The sequence below is a fragment of the Nilaparvata lugens genome, chromosome 9 (genome assembly GCF_014356525.2).
Source record: "Nilaparvata lugens isolate BPH chromosome 9, ASM1435652v1, whole genome shotgun sequence".
NCBI lineage: Eukaryota > Metazoa > Arthropoda > Insecta > Hemiptera > Delphacidae > Nilaparvata > Nilaparvata lugens.
The window spans coordinates 11,053,794-11,068,830 of NC_052512.1; the positions used below are offsets into that span (position 1 = coordinate 11,053,794).

The 15,037-nt window shown below is 37.2% G+C and overlaps 1 protein-coding gene across 4 annotated transcripts in view; it reads right to left on the reverse strand.

Annotated features, from left to right (window-relative positions):
- LOC111062730 (lachesin) overlaps nucleotides 1-15,037 on the reverse strand; it is a 317,740-nt gene that overhangs the window by 170,091 nt on the left and 132,612 nt on the right. The gene's annotated exons all lie outside the window — the stretch shown is intronic.

Here is a 15,037-nt window from a genome sequence, read left to right on the forward strand (position 1 = left end):
ATTTTATACTCAACAATCCAGTATTTAATAATTTACAATACTTGAGACAAAATTACACTCAGAATAGCATCAACAAATCTTTGTTTTTCCTTTGGAAAATTGCTGATAACTTCTTGTGCAGGTTTGTTCTATGGTAGCCGGGCTAAACGGTGCAAAACTACAACAGCCATAAATTCCCTGCAGTGGGAAAAAACGACCCTCTGCCCACAGTGGGAGACCAACTTCTGATTGCACTGTCAGCCGACGAGGGAATAAATCGGTCAACTTTCTCCCTTTCCTAATTAAAACGCCCTTAAATATTACAGCGCCAGGGCGAGCAACCAACCAGCTTGCTTCACCACCAGCTCCCTTCTTGTTTCTGGTAACTGCATTACACTTCACCTTCCATCTTCCTACGTGAACTTTCTAATTTGTATTTTCTATCAGTTTCAATTTCTCTAATTCATTCATTCATACATTTATAGTAGGCTACAAGATAATATAATATAATCATGACTATTGGAGGAAAAACTAGGCTGAGCCTGTGCTATTTCTAATCTTCATCTTTATCACACTCTCATCGTCATTAATGATAAAAATTCTCATTAAATTTTGTTTCTCATTGTTTCTACTATCTATATATTTACTAGTTCATCCTTTTTAGTTGATACTTTTTCCAAGTTATTGTTTTTATTCATTTATATAGATACTCTCACCAGTGGGCAAGATTCTTTCTTTTTCTGGTGTTGTCTAAAAAATTCTACTTTCATCTTGGATTTTCATGATTAGTCAAGCTCTATTTTGTGTTATTTCTTACTTTGAAATATTGTGTTCTTGTTAGAGTGTTGTGTATTTCGAATTTTTGTAAAGTATTAATTTTTTGGCAAATAAAGATACAGTAATGCAAAACTTGTTCGGTATTATTTCGTTTTTTCTCTTAATTATTATTTATCTAATATTTTGATGTTCGTGGTATGCTCCTAGATAAATAAACGAGTTTATCCCTTAATCCGTCCATTCTGGTGCTCCGGCCATGCCAACGGTCTCGATAGGGAGGGGGGTTATCAATGTTCTAGTGAAATTGCATTATGGACTGTGCATTGTGAAATCAGGAGGAGGAGGAGAAGGAGGAGAAGGAGAAGAAGGAGGAGAAGGAGGAGAAGAAGAAGAAGAAGAAGAAGAAGAAGGAGAAGAAGAAGAAGGAGAAGAACAACAACAACGAGTTGTCGAAGAAGAAGAAGAGTGGACTTGGAGCGATCACAGGGATACACACGGACCTACTCACCGTCAATAGTATTGCTGATCCAATTTGTGTGCGGTAAATATCATTATAATATGCGGTAACAATCGCTTTTCCTCAAAGAAACAGAAAATCGCCTTCAATATAGGAGAGTCACTGAGAGACAAGAGACTGACTATAAGTAGGTAATCGGTGAAGACTACCTTCAGTTTATAATGGTCTACTGAGTTTTTTTTCGACCCGTATTTTTTCTACTAGTATCTATTATCTATTTTGAACTAGTATTCATGAACCCGTGCTCCACAACGTAGTTTTCGGTGTAGTTTACAGTTTCACCAGATTATAAATATTCAAATGTAATTACTATAATAATATCCAGTGATATAAAAACATTCAGGGTGAACATGAATAATTATTGGACACATATTCCATAGGTGGATAAGAGAACGAATAAGAGTACTTGATACATGAATATTGAATCACTTGCCGTCAGGCTCGCTTCGCTCGCCATATCCGTCTAGCCAGGGGGCTCCGCCCCTTGGACCCCCGACTGAATCGTCCAAGAATGAGATCAGCAGGCTCGCTTTGCTCGCCTGCATTTTTCATTTGAGCATTTTTATCATATGTCAGGACAATCCAGTCGGGGGTCCAGACTAAACGTCCGGCTAAACGGATATGGCGAGCGAAGCGAGCCTGACGGCTAGTAATATGATATTCCCAGGATTGAAGTAGTAGTGCCCAATCAATTTTTCCGCGATAAAAGCATTTAGATCTTCAACTTGGTGCCAACCTAACAAAGTCAATTCAACTTAATGCCAACTTGACAAAATTATTAATTAAGTTGCAAGTAGTTAACAACTGTTTCGAAGAGGTACTCTCTCTAGATTATAGTTCTATAGTAACATATGATATGGAAATTTCAATTATAATTAAGAGATTGAGAGAAGAAGAATATACATGCTAAAAGACGAACTTCAAACTCTTAAAAACAACCCTTAGAGTTAAAATATTGCCAAAAGATTTCTTAGTGCGCCTCTAAAGGGCCAACTGAACATACCTACCAAATTTGAACGTTTTTGGTCCGGTAGATTTTTATTAAGAAGCCTTTCATTACCTACCAAATTTGAACGTTTTTGGTCCGGTAGATTTTTATTAAGAAGCCTTTCATTAAGAATTTCATAATTTCATCACAATAATTATGAAAAAAATCTCCCGCTAAGCTGCACAAAAAACGTACACTTTCCAAACATTTCCTAAGGTTACTGCCTTAATATCTTGTCCATTTCTCCTTCTCTTGTCTTCAACATCATTCTATTCTGCCTCTTTCTAACTTCATCGATGTCACATGACTTCATTAATAATTTATGTGTGTTACAAATGACACTGAGTTGTGAGAAGATTAGTAAAATACTAACATTAAACTTGTGCTCACTTCTATCACTCTCACATATTCTATCTTTATTTTATCTCACTCTCTCACTCTTTCTTCCTCATCTAATGGCTTAATATCTTGTCCATTTCTCTTTATTTTGACTTCTACTTCTATCTATTCGCTGTCTCTTTTCAACTTCCACCTTTTCTTCTCTTCTTCTTCTTCTTCTTCTTTTTCTTCTTCTTCTTCTTCTCTTCTTCTTCTTCTTCTTCTTCTTCACCTCCATCTTCATCACCTCCTTATTCTTCATCTTGTACGTATTTCAGACATAGTTTAGTGAGCATTGAGGCCCTTAGAGTGTGACACAGCTCTCTGATAACTGAGTGTGGTTTCTGTAGCGGTAGTTTATCCACAGCCTCCTCTTTCTCCACTCATCCTATCACAACCTAACACTCTCACTCCCTCTCTCTCACTCTATCTTATTCTCTCTATCACGCTCTCTCTCTCTCGTCCGCTCTCTCTCTATCTCTTCCTCACACTTTTCCACTCACATACACTCACTATAACTCCCTTTACTTCACATTTTTCCACTAACCCACTCACACCCCCCCTCTCACTCACACACACTCTCTCTCTCTAACTCACATTTTCCCACTCAGCAGGGTTGATTGTGATTATAATAGAGAGCCGACTGCGCCCTAACCTTCAAGGTCAAAAAAAGGTAGTCATACTAACTCTATTCTATTCTCTGTCAATCACTCTCTCTCTCCTCTCTCTCTCTCTCTTTTGGTAGAGAGTTAGTGGGGAGGATATTTTTAATATTCTTTCCAAAGAATGGACATTGATATGTCCAAAGCTCCGCCAATTTATGGAGATGCATAACAATATAATTATTATCTATAGTTATCATATTACAAATTGCTTTTTCATATCATATACAGTTCAATAATTATTTTCTTAGTCTATATCATGTAAATTCATCTATAATTTTGCTGTATTGTAAGCTATTGTATATAAGTGTATAAGACAGTATATATTGTAATCTACATAAATAAAGTACTCAATCAATCAATCAATCTCTTTCTCCCTCTCTCTCAATCAATCTATCTCTTTTTCTCTGTCGTGTGTTGATGGGAAGGATTTTATTCAACATCGTTTTCCAGAGAATCTACATTTATTTGTTAAAACACCGCCGATGTATGAAGTTACATCACAATATCATATTATCGTTATTTTTACTGCATTCAATCTTTTCTCATTAAAACTTTGTGAAAACTGTTGAATAATTAGCAATACCGTCATTTAATGTTAATTAGTGTATAAGCCAGTAAATATTGTAACATACTGTCACGATATCCTTCTTTTTAAAGAACTAAAATTGACAAATGAATTGTAGGAAAATCAAATTATAGAAAATAGAAATATTTCTATCATGAGAAGCTGTTGTAAACCAATACAAAACCTAGCTAATATAACTACTGCTATTATCTCACCTTATGTTTATAATGTTTCACTATGTATCTTATCTTGTATGTCATTTATATATAATAATGAATTTATTGTGCACTCTTCTCCATATAAAATTATTGTTATGAATAGGAATTATTAGTAAACTAACCCTTATTTAGTCAACATGTTTTTAAAATATGTCAAAGGAGCACAGCCTCATAAATTATTTACCTGTCAATAAGACGAGAAGAATGTTCTTTATTTTTCATATTTGAATTTATAAAATATATTGAAGATGTTGAATTAGAAAATATTGAAAGACAACATGTAATAAAATAAATAAATTAAAGTTGTGTTTACTCACCGGTATATAGTAGTTGAATTGTGGTTATAAGCACACAATCACCTGTCAAGCGCTTATCTTTGTACCGTTATTATCAAAATTAGCATCCCTTTGCTATTGCTTTATTTTCTTTCGTAGAATTAAAATGTATTTATTGTAATTATTTTTTTTCCTCGCACTTAACATCACTGTATCACATGGCTTGTGCCAATGTTATCGTGGGTCGGTGATTCTTGTAATCACCACGTGAATGTGATGTCTGATAAGGGAGAAGCTAGCTTCATACGGTATGTTCTAGTGATAAGAGGTTCAACTTTTGTTTGTATTAAAAAATATCCCGGTTTCAAATTTATGTAAATTGCTGATTTTGAATCACTACATCTGGGAACTACTTTCTTTATTTGCAAACGTCATTGTGACGAAAGCCATTTTGAATTAAATCAACCTATCAGAAGCCCGGATTTATTTATTCAAGGGTGTATGAACTTAAGTATCTTCAAGAATAACCACTTCACAGATGATCATCTAGCGGTAAACAACCATGGTTGAATGTTCCCCGTTTCATTGTTTTAAATGTCCAAAAAACTGTAAATCAGCACCAAATAACGTCTCTTATATATTTTTGATTAATTACGGAGTGAAGTGAAATATAAAAAATTAAAACGTCACCGAACTTAGCCGCCGACACTCTGCCTGTGCCACAACGTGAGCGATCCATATTCGAGGTCCAGTCAATTTTCATCCAAAGGCATCGAGTGAGTAATTTCATTTCATCATTTTGTATTTGGCCCAATGCACAGTGCAGTGCATCGATAAAATATAACAAAGCGACGAATTATTCGAAACTGAGAGTCTCCGACAATACATGAAATTTGTATTAATTGTAATCTCATTCCTTGCTTTCCACGCTAGCCCCCTGAGTCTCAGTCGCTCAAGGCTAGTGATTAACTTATTTTTCAAATATTATCAAATCTCTCCAATTCAATATCTGGACTTTGTTCAATCAAATATCCTGCTAAAAACTTTAAATATTGTAACTCTTCAAATTATCATCACAGTGTTGAATGTGTTGTACACATTAGACTGTGATTTTTTGTATAGAGTGTGGATTTTTTGTGCGCATTATATTTGCAGTTTATTATCAACTTATAGCAATTCATTTTATCCCGTGTTTGGCAAACTCACAAGGTATAGTTATAAGACGAGCGAAGGTCTCCCTGAACTATATTCTTGGCTGTGGGAGTCAGCCGGAAGTGTTGAGCTTATTGATATATTCGCAAACGCCACGTTACACCACATTCCATCATTTGTGATTGGATATTACCTTTATATTTTTTTTGAGTTCTATGAAGACGGTGTAATCGAGTTGAAAGGAGAGAATAACTACCTCCCAGACCGATTACTCCGGACTCATTCCACTCTTTCTTTGTATTGGCCTTCCTGCTCCCGGGCGGAGGTGAACCTCAAACAACGTGGAGATCATTACAAGAGGTAACCCCCCAGGAAGCCCATTACAATACATAAATAAAGAACTCCAATCTAATCTAATCTCTCTCTCATTCTCTCTCACTCTCTCCTGGTAGAGAGTTAATGGGAAGGATATTTTTAATATTCTTTCCGAAGAATGGACATTGGAATGTCCAAAACTCCGCCAATTTATGTAGATGCATTAAAATATCATCTTGTATAGTTATTCCAAATTGATTTTCTTTTTATATCATTCTACAGTTCAATAAATTTTTTCTTAGTTTATGCCATGTAGATTCATCTAGAACTTTGCTGTATTGTAAGCTATTGTATGAGTGTATAAGCCAGTATATATTGTAATGTACATAAATAAAGTACTCAATCAATCAATCAATCTGAGCATCTTTGGCATGATTTTAGAGGCTTGAGGATAATAAGAAATGTGATGCCGGAGAAGCGTTTCAAGTTACTAACTAATTGTGTTCAGTTTGATGACAAGAATACAAGATCAGCTAGAAAAAAATTTACCCTTTTGCCCCAATCAGGGACAAATGAGAAATGTTCATACAGAATTTATTGTCGAGACTCTTAAACCCCAGGAGCATATTGCACAATAGATGAGCAGTTACTAGCATACAGGGGCAAGTGTGGATTCAAAATACCTAGTAAGCCAGCAAAATATGGGCTAAAAATTGTAATGATGTGTAACGCTTCAAATGGATACTTGATTGATGCCATACCCTTCACAGGGAAAAAATGAATTACAATGATAAACCAAAAGCTGATTATTTTGTTGAGAAACTGCCTGAAACAATTTCACAACATCAACAGGAACATCACAGTTGACAATTGGGTTTCATCTGTCCCTTTATTCAAGTCAATGCTACAGAATCATAAGTTGAGTATGGTTGGGACTTTGAGAAAAAAAGAGAGAAACTCCTTCAGAACTCATCCAGGTGAAGGGTCTCAAGGTAGAGACTTCTATGTTCATTTTCGATAGAGAACTAACATTGGTATCATTTGTACCCAAAAAGAGTAGAAATGTTTGCTCTTATCCAACATGCATGAAGGTCGCACTTTCATGAAAGGTGAGCAGAAGCCAGAGATAATCCACTTTTATAATGGAACCGAAGGAGATGTGGATCTCTTCGATCAGATGTCTGCAAAATATACAGTTAATAGGAAAACAAGACGCTGGCCTCTTTGTATGTTTTATGGGATTTTGAATTCTGCATGTTTGAATGCGTACATAGTAGTCAGAGACAATCTGACAAATTCAGAAGAAAAAGTTCCATCATGACGCGATTTCCCTCTGCAATTTGGAGAAGAGACGATCAAGGACATACACAACTAGCGCCCAGCGGTCAAATGGGAGTGATACATGGCTCCGATACACACGTACACCGTTTACGTCTTGACGTCATCACTGCCAGTCACATTATTTGTCTGTCTCTCTCTCTAACTCTCTCTGGAAGTGATAACGGTATATAAACTTTCCGACAACCATCTTCTTTATAACGACCATTCCTTTCCTATTCGACTCCAAAAGTGATCCATTGATTTATCTCAACTTGTGACGAATTTTGCAATCATGAATACATCGAGTTTCCAGCTCTGACAGTATGTTGAAGAGGTTGACGACCGGGAATCCCCCGGTTTGTCAAAACCACACCACCCCATCAACTTTTCGATAATTAGCACATATTGACTCTTTCAGGCTGTCACCATGAGTGAGAAAATGAACATTGTTGATATGTTTGCTACGCTGAGTGACGGAGGTCCATAGTTATTAGTGTATGAAGGTTTTAAGTATTCAAAAAATATATCTTTATCTATCACCCAAATTGTCTTTGTCATTGAAACAATATCCAGAAATTAAGAGTCAAAACATTACAATGAATGATTGAGACGATAATGTGTCTGCTAGAAACTTTTCATTCAAGATGACTGTATCTTCTAATGTGTTCGTACAATCATGGTTCTTGCCCAATCTTTCAATATCAATTAGAATGTAATATGATAGAAATATGTATCTCATTAGCTTGGATTATATGTTGTCATAATACAGTAGTGTTTTGCTTGAAGCATCCTTAGGATAATGTAGTGAATTCGAATTTCGCTCCTTCAGTCGGGGAACGTAATGTCAGCTGCTAGTGAGAGCGAATTGGCATCACTCGTGATGACGTCACGAACGTTCACTTTGTTACGTTCAATCTGTGAGTGCCCAAACACATTCTGACCGCTGGGCGCAAGTTGCACATTCCCATGATGAAACCTTTCATGCTCCGAAGGCTTCAAATTCCTACACTCAGAAGAAGTATAAGGGTCTCCATTTCTGAACAGATAGGAGTCTATATTCCCCAACAACCACAAGCAGCAGCCGCAAATCAATCATCAGCAAGATTTGCACTTTGCCCAAGGCTAAAGGACACCAAAACAACAATCGAATGTTCTAAATGCAATAATTTTAGTTGTAAAAATCATACTCAAGTGCTGTGTAATAGCTGCGAGCTGTAAAAAAATTCATGTGAGTGAAAATAGATTTTTATGTATTAAGAGCGTAATGCGCGACCTTATCGCTCGCGCAAAACAGTTATCACACGACGCGAAGCGGAGCGTGATAATTTTGCAAGAGCGATAAAGAAGCATTACGCGCGAATTACATACAAAATTTTTTTCAAAAACTGCCCAAACCTGTTAGATTAATTATATCTGGCGGAGTTAATAATAATTCGTCTTCACTGACATCCATCATGGCTGCATAGTGCAGAACCGGTACAATTACCGACTTTATTGGTTAAGATCTGACCTACTTTTGGCGAGCTGCTTATCATCAGCTGATTAGCCAGCGTAAAGAAACTCTTCTGAGCCTGCGCAAATGATTAGCGAGCGTAAAGAAAATCTACTGCGCATGCGCAGATGGTTAGCGAGGGAAAAAGTAGATTTTCCTCAAAAATAAGCTCCTTTACGAGGAGAATTGGGTATGTGAATTTTTTTTATGCGCAGTTGTGGAGAAACATTATTCTAGCATGTCCCTTTCATTTTCTATGGATTTTCAACAGTATTCCAAAAAAAAAGATTTTTATTTTTTATAATAATTACAATTCAAGTGAATATTGATCTTAAAACTATAGTACATGAGATAGATTTTGTATCAGTACATAAATTAATGATTTCCAATGAATATAATTTATACCATTTTTATTATGGGCATTGAAGGCCCCACAGACTGTACCCTTGGTGTCACTCAGATAGAAGTATAACTTACCCTTCCAGGGTTGATGTATATTAGTGTATAAGCCAGTCAATATTGTAACATACATAAATAAAGAACTCTAATCTAATCTAATCTCTCTCTCTCTCTTTCTCTCTTACTCTCTCTCCAACTCACACACACTCTCTCTCTCTCTCTCCTTTCTCACCACGTCAACCTCACACTTTTCCACCCACATACACACACTCTCTCACACTTTCTCTCTCTTCCTCTTTCTCTCTCTCTATCCTTTCTCACTACTTCAACCTCACACTCTTTCACTGACGAACACTCACTCTATCACTCTCTCTTACTCGCTCACTAGTTACTGGCATTATTTTGTAGTTGAACATCTGGCCAGTTCAAACTTGTATTTGAGCCGCTCTTGCTTGCCTAAACGACCTGAGCTGCAAGCTTGTTGGTTTGGAGTTGCTGCGGTCGGCTCTTGAGGACCGTTGAGGTTGGCGCCCACTGTGGGTGCACCCTAACCGTTTACTGAACGTATTAGTAACTGTCACCAACTATTATCTAGTCTTCCTGAAGTGTAGAATCAGTGGTAAAGATAGGAGAGCATGATTGTTACTTCTCCTCTCACACCGCCTTCTTTACTATAGAAAACTCATGATATAAAGTCAAGGAGAAGAGTAGGAGGAGGAGGAGCAGAAGAATGAGAAGGAGGGATAGTATGAGATGGAGGAAAGGGGGAAAGGTGATGAAGAATGAGGAAGAGGAGGAGATGTGGGAGAAGGGAGAATAAGGAGGAGAAGAAGTAGAATGAGGAGAAAGACGAGAAGGTTAAGGAGGAGAAGGTTGAGAAGAAGATTGGCGAGGATCAGAAGGAGGAAAAAAAGGAGAAGGATGAGAAGGAGGATAAGGAGGAGTGAGAGGAGAGGGAGGAGAAGGAGGAGAAGTAGGAGAAGTAGGAGAAGGGAGATTGAGAAGAGAGAAGAAGATAGGAGAAGTATAGGAATGAGGAAAGGAAAGATTAGGAGAAGAGTAGATGGAGAGGCAGGAGTGGATGGGGGTGAAGGGGATAAGGAGGAGAAGGCGGAGAGGGAAGATTAGGGGAGAAGGATAAAATACGCGGTGAAGGATGGAAAGGGGGAAAGGAAAGATCAGAAGATGAGAAGGAGAAGGTGAGGGAAGATTAAAAGGAGAGAAGAAGAAGGAGAAGGTGAGGGAAGATTAGAAGGAGAGAAGAAGAAGGAGAAGAAAGAGGAGAAGGAGAAGAAGGAAAATTAGGATGAGAGAGAGGATTAGGAAAGTGAACGAGATAAGGAGAAGGAAGAGTAGGAGAAGTGAGTGAGATGGGAATTTGTTGTTGTTATTCTCTCCTTTTCCTCCGCTACGGTAATTCTACGGTATCTCTACACTAAGCTCCAACACTTTAGATGAATTCAAGTTATCAATTTTTGATTCTTTCAATGACGATCAGATCTATCTAGAAATTATTATATTCATTCAGTGATCAATCCGTTTTTTTGAATTGAATAATCAAAATTTAATTTAAAGTGAAGCACTATAACTTATGATTTAGACATACTTCTATCAAAATTCGGAGAAGAAACATTTTTGGGCTGGGTCCTTCTCTCATCATATAAAATGTGAATGAATAATAATAATTGTCTGACTGAGATCAAATATTTTGGAAGTTCATAATATTGCGGCATGATTTACAAACAAATTTTATTTGGTAACAGAAGTCAGGATGAAAAAGGATAGAGCTACTCGCTTTGCCTAAGGATAGATAAGGATAGAAAATGGTTATTCGAATGCTGACTTTGGAACGTGAATTGTACTGCAGGAACTGGCAGCGAGTCCCCAGTGACCTTCAGCTATACGGACCGGAAAGGAAACTAGATACGCTCCGGTAATCGAAGCAAAAGCTTCAAATAAAAATCGACCCGGAACTCTTGAAGCATTTTAGTGTGACTAACGGTGGGTGGGGAAGATTTGGGATGGGCGGGAAAGTGAAGTGTAGTGTGGGGGAGTGAGAGGTTCAGGATGAGAGAGAAGAGGAGAAAATGGTGGATTGGGGGGTGGTGGAGGAAGTTGTGGAGGGGAGTGGAGTTAGAGTGAGAGGGATAAGGAGGATTAGAAGTTTTGGAAGAAGGGAGAGGTCTCTGCCAGAATGAGTGGAGGAGAGAGGAAGAGGATAAGAAGAGGAAGAGGAGAGAAGTAGTAGGAGATGGAGGAGAAAGAGGAGAAGGAGGAGAAGGAGGAGAAGGAGCAGATGGAGGAGAAGGAGGAGAAGGAGCAGATGGAGGAGAAGGAGATGAAGTAGGAGAAGGAGAAGAAGGAGGAAAAGGAGAAGAAGGAAGTGTAGGAGGAGAAGGAGGAGAAGGAAGAGAAGAAGGAGAATAAGGAGAATAAGGAGAAGAAGAAGAAGAAGAAGAAGAAGAAGAAGGAGAAGAAGAAGAAGAAGGAGAAGAGAGAGGAGAAGGATAGAAGGAGGAGAAGTTTGTGAAGAAGGAGGAGACGGAGGTAGAGAATAGAAGAAGGAGAAGGAGAAGGAGGAGGAGAAAGAAAGAAGAGGGAGAACAAGGTGGAGAAGTAGGAGACAGAGGAGAAGGATGGAAGGAGGTGTAGGAGGTGATGTATGATAAATTGGAGGGGGTGGAGGAGGAGGAGAAGTTTATTTTATTTATTCATTTATTAGGTTAGCACAAACAATACAATGATCGGGAAATAAAGAACAGGCTATTGACCAAAACTTCTTCAATCTCCTAATTTTGTTTCAAATTGTCCAAATTTTATTAAATTTATAGGTTATGTACATTCTAATTTCTACACCAATCTACAATCTGAAAATATAAATTAGAATGAAACAAACAATTTTAAATTTGGATAGATTGATTATAAAACTGTCGTAAAAACATGAAACAAACTTTAAATTCACAAAATGTAGATTGAAACCACAAAAATTTTTAGCTTGAAAATATCAAGTTCACCTCAGCTACATAACAGCTCTTCTGATTGAGGAGGAGGAGGGGGAGGATTGGAAAGAGGAGGAGATGGTGAGGAAGGTGAAGGAGAAGGAGAAGCAGGAGAAGAAGGAGGAGAAGGATAGATGGATGATGAGAAGGAAGAGAAGGAGGATGATGATGAGAAGGATGGGTGGAAGGAGTATGATGAGGAGTAGAAGGAGGAAAAGGAGAAGGGTGAGGAGTAGAAAAAAGTGGAGAAGGAGAATTGGAATGAGTTGGAGAAGGAGAAGGAGTATGAGAAGAAAGATGTAGCACTGAGAGGGGAGGATAACGTAGTTGAGAGAAAACAGTTGCTGGTCCAAGGGGATTGGACGCTGATGCAGGTGTGGGCCAAACATTATCGGCTATTTCCTCCGTTTATCCGGCCGAATGGTTTGCTCATCAGTTTTTATTGCAACTCTGACCCGTTACTCACTTAACCAATCAACTTGCAAAACTTCCCTCATGCGGGTACAAAGCGTGTTGCCTTTTTTCCGCCTTGATCATACAATCTTCAAAAATCCAAAGATTCTTGCAAAACTAAGCTTCAAAAGAAACAGACTATCGATAAATAATAATTGCCAAAATGAAACAAAGTTCGTGAGCTTTGTAACATAGGGTAGCGGCGGTATCCTAAGCTACTCAGGCCCAGTTGCACAATAGTCGGTTAAATTTTAATCGTGATTAACTTTATGAGTACCAATCAGAGAATACCCTTTCAGTAATATTCAATTTCCAACTGGAGAATACAGTATTATTTGATAATATCCGGGGACCGAGCTTCGCTCTGGAGTACAAAAACATAGAAAATTTATTACGAAAGAGGAAATTATTATAAATTTATAGTTTATAGAGAAAGGTACAATCTTCAAAAATTCAAAGATTCTTGCAAAACTGAGCTTTAAAAGAAACATACCATCGAAAACAATCATATCTAAACTGGAACAAAGTTTGTAAGATTGTAACATGGGGTAGCGGTGGTAATCCTAAGCTACTCAGGCCCGGTTGCACAATAGTCGGTTGAATATTAATCGTGATTAATTTTTTAAGAACCAATCAGAGAACCCTTTTAGGAATATACAATTTCCTACTGAGAATACAGTATTATATAATCATATCCGGGGACCGAGCTTCGCTCTGGAGTACAAAAGCATAGAAAATTAATTACGAAAGAGGAAATTATTATAAATTTATAGTTTATAGAGAAAGGTACTATCATAGAGAAACAATAGTATAAGTAGATATCCCATGGTATAGGGCGTTTATGTCGCAACTTTTACTGTTATCTCAAGCCGATTACTGTCGATTATTGTCCATTTTTACTGTTTTGACCGGGTAAGAGTGTATGAACGACACAATATGAGAGACTACCAGCGTCATAAAACTTCACAGGAAAGAACTACGTGGACTATCAGCTTGAGATAACAGTAAAAGTTGCGATATAAACAAACGCCCTAAACCATGGGATATTTACTTATACTATTGTTTCTCTATGGTACTATCCTTAGTACCATTGAGATTGCTTCCCAGTGAATGCAAAAATCTCTCTCACAATGGCCCGGTTGCACGAAAGCCTTTCCTTGTTAAATTTTTATTGTGATAAATTTCATGAGAACCAATCAGGGAAGACCTTTTCGAAAAGGCGGCTCCTCTGATTGGTTCTCTTGAAATTTAATCAGGATAAGTATTTAACCGGCTTTTGTGCAACCGGAACTCAGGTTGTAATAAGTGTCAAATTCAAAAAACAACTTAAAATCTGTTTGTCAAATAAAACAATTGCAGTGACTATGACAATTTTATAGAATTTATTCAGATAATATTACAATACATTTCACTCATAAAACTTTCTCACACAAATAATTATTGGAATACTAGCAAGAACCCGTGCTTCGCAAGGATCTATTTTAAAACTTGACAAAATGAAAACTTGACGTAATGAAATTTTGAAGAATTGAGAATAGGCCTATAACCATCCTTGGTTAATTAAGAATCTATAAGCAGAATTTCAAGTTAATTAGTCCAGTAGTTCAGACGTGATGATGCGTCAAACATAATTTTCCTATCCCGTACGTGCATAAGCCAGCTCTTTACTTTATATAATTATTATAGATATAGTTAACGACTGCAAGAGATAGGACTGTGGAACAGAATAGTGGTGAAACTATGATAGCGCCAAAAGTGTCTCAAACACAATAGTAGGTACTACAAGAACTTTTTGAAAGTGATTTGAAAAAAATGTTAAAAAAACAGAACTAAATCCTTATCATTCTACCTTCATTTAGAGAGGCTTTTGTTTGAGCCGAATGGAAATCTATTTATAAAAAAATGAATGTCTGTTTTTGTGTTTGTACGTTTGTTTGTTTCATGTAGACTTGAAAACTACTTGACATAACGGCATGAAACTTTGGGAATATGTTGTGTGAATATTGAGGATGGTTTCTGAACAGAAATTTTAATAGGGGGGGCTAATAATAATTGTTTATTTATCCATTTTACAGACATATGTTTTCGAAATTTTCGGCCGAGCGGCTGAATATGGAGTTCACTCTACCATAAGATTACTTAATAGAATCCTTTTTCATCCTTTGAAATCCTTAGAGGCAAAATATCTCAAAATCCGTTCTTAGTGCGCATCTAGCATGTTTGAAGAATATTTGTGCAAAGTTTTAAGTCTGTAGGCCAATTAGTTTGAGCTGTAGTGTGATTTAACATCAAAATTTTCGAAAAGTGCCCTCTCCTGAACTCCCCTGTGCTCCTGATTGGAATTTTTCTGCATAGACCTGATTGTTTTCGTACCTGAACGAAAAAGTTCCTCATAACATTGCTGTGCAATGAACGGTTAAAAAGTGAAAATTTTGTGGGGCCCAGCTTCCTCAGGGGGGTGCAGATTTCTGAAAATCCTTTTGTAGTGGATGTTTTGAGGCTACAATAAACAATTGTGCGAAATTTCAAGTTTTTAGGCTTAGTA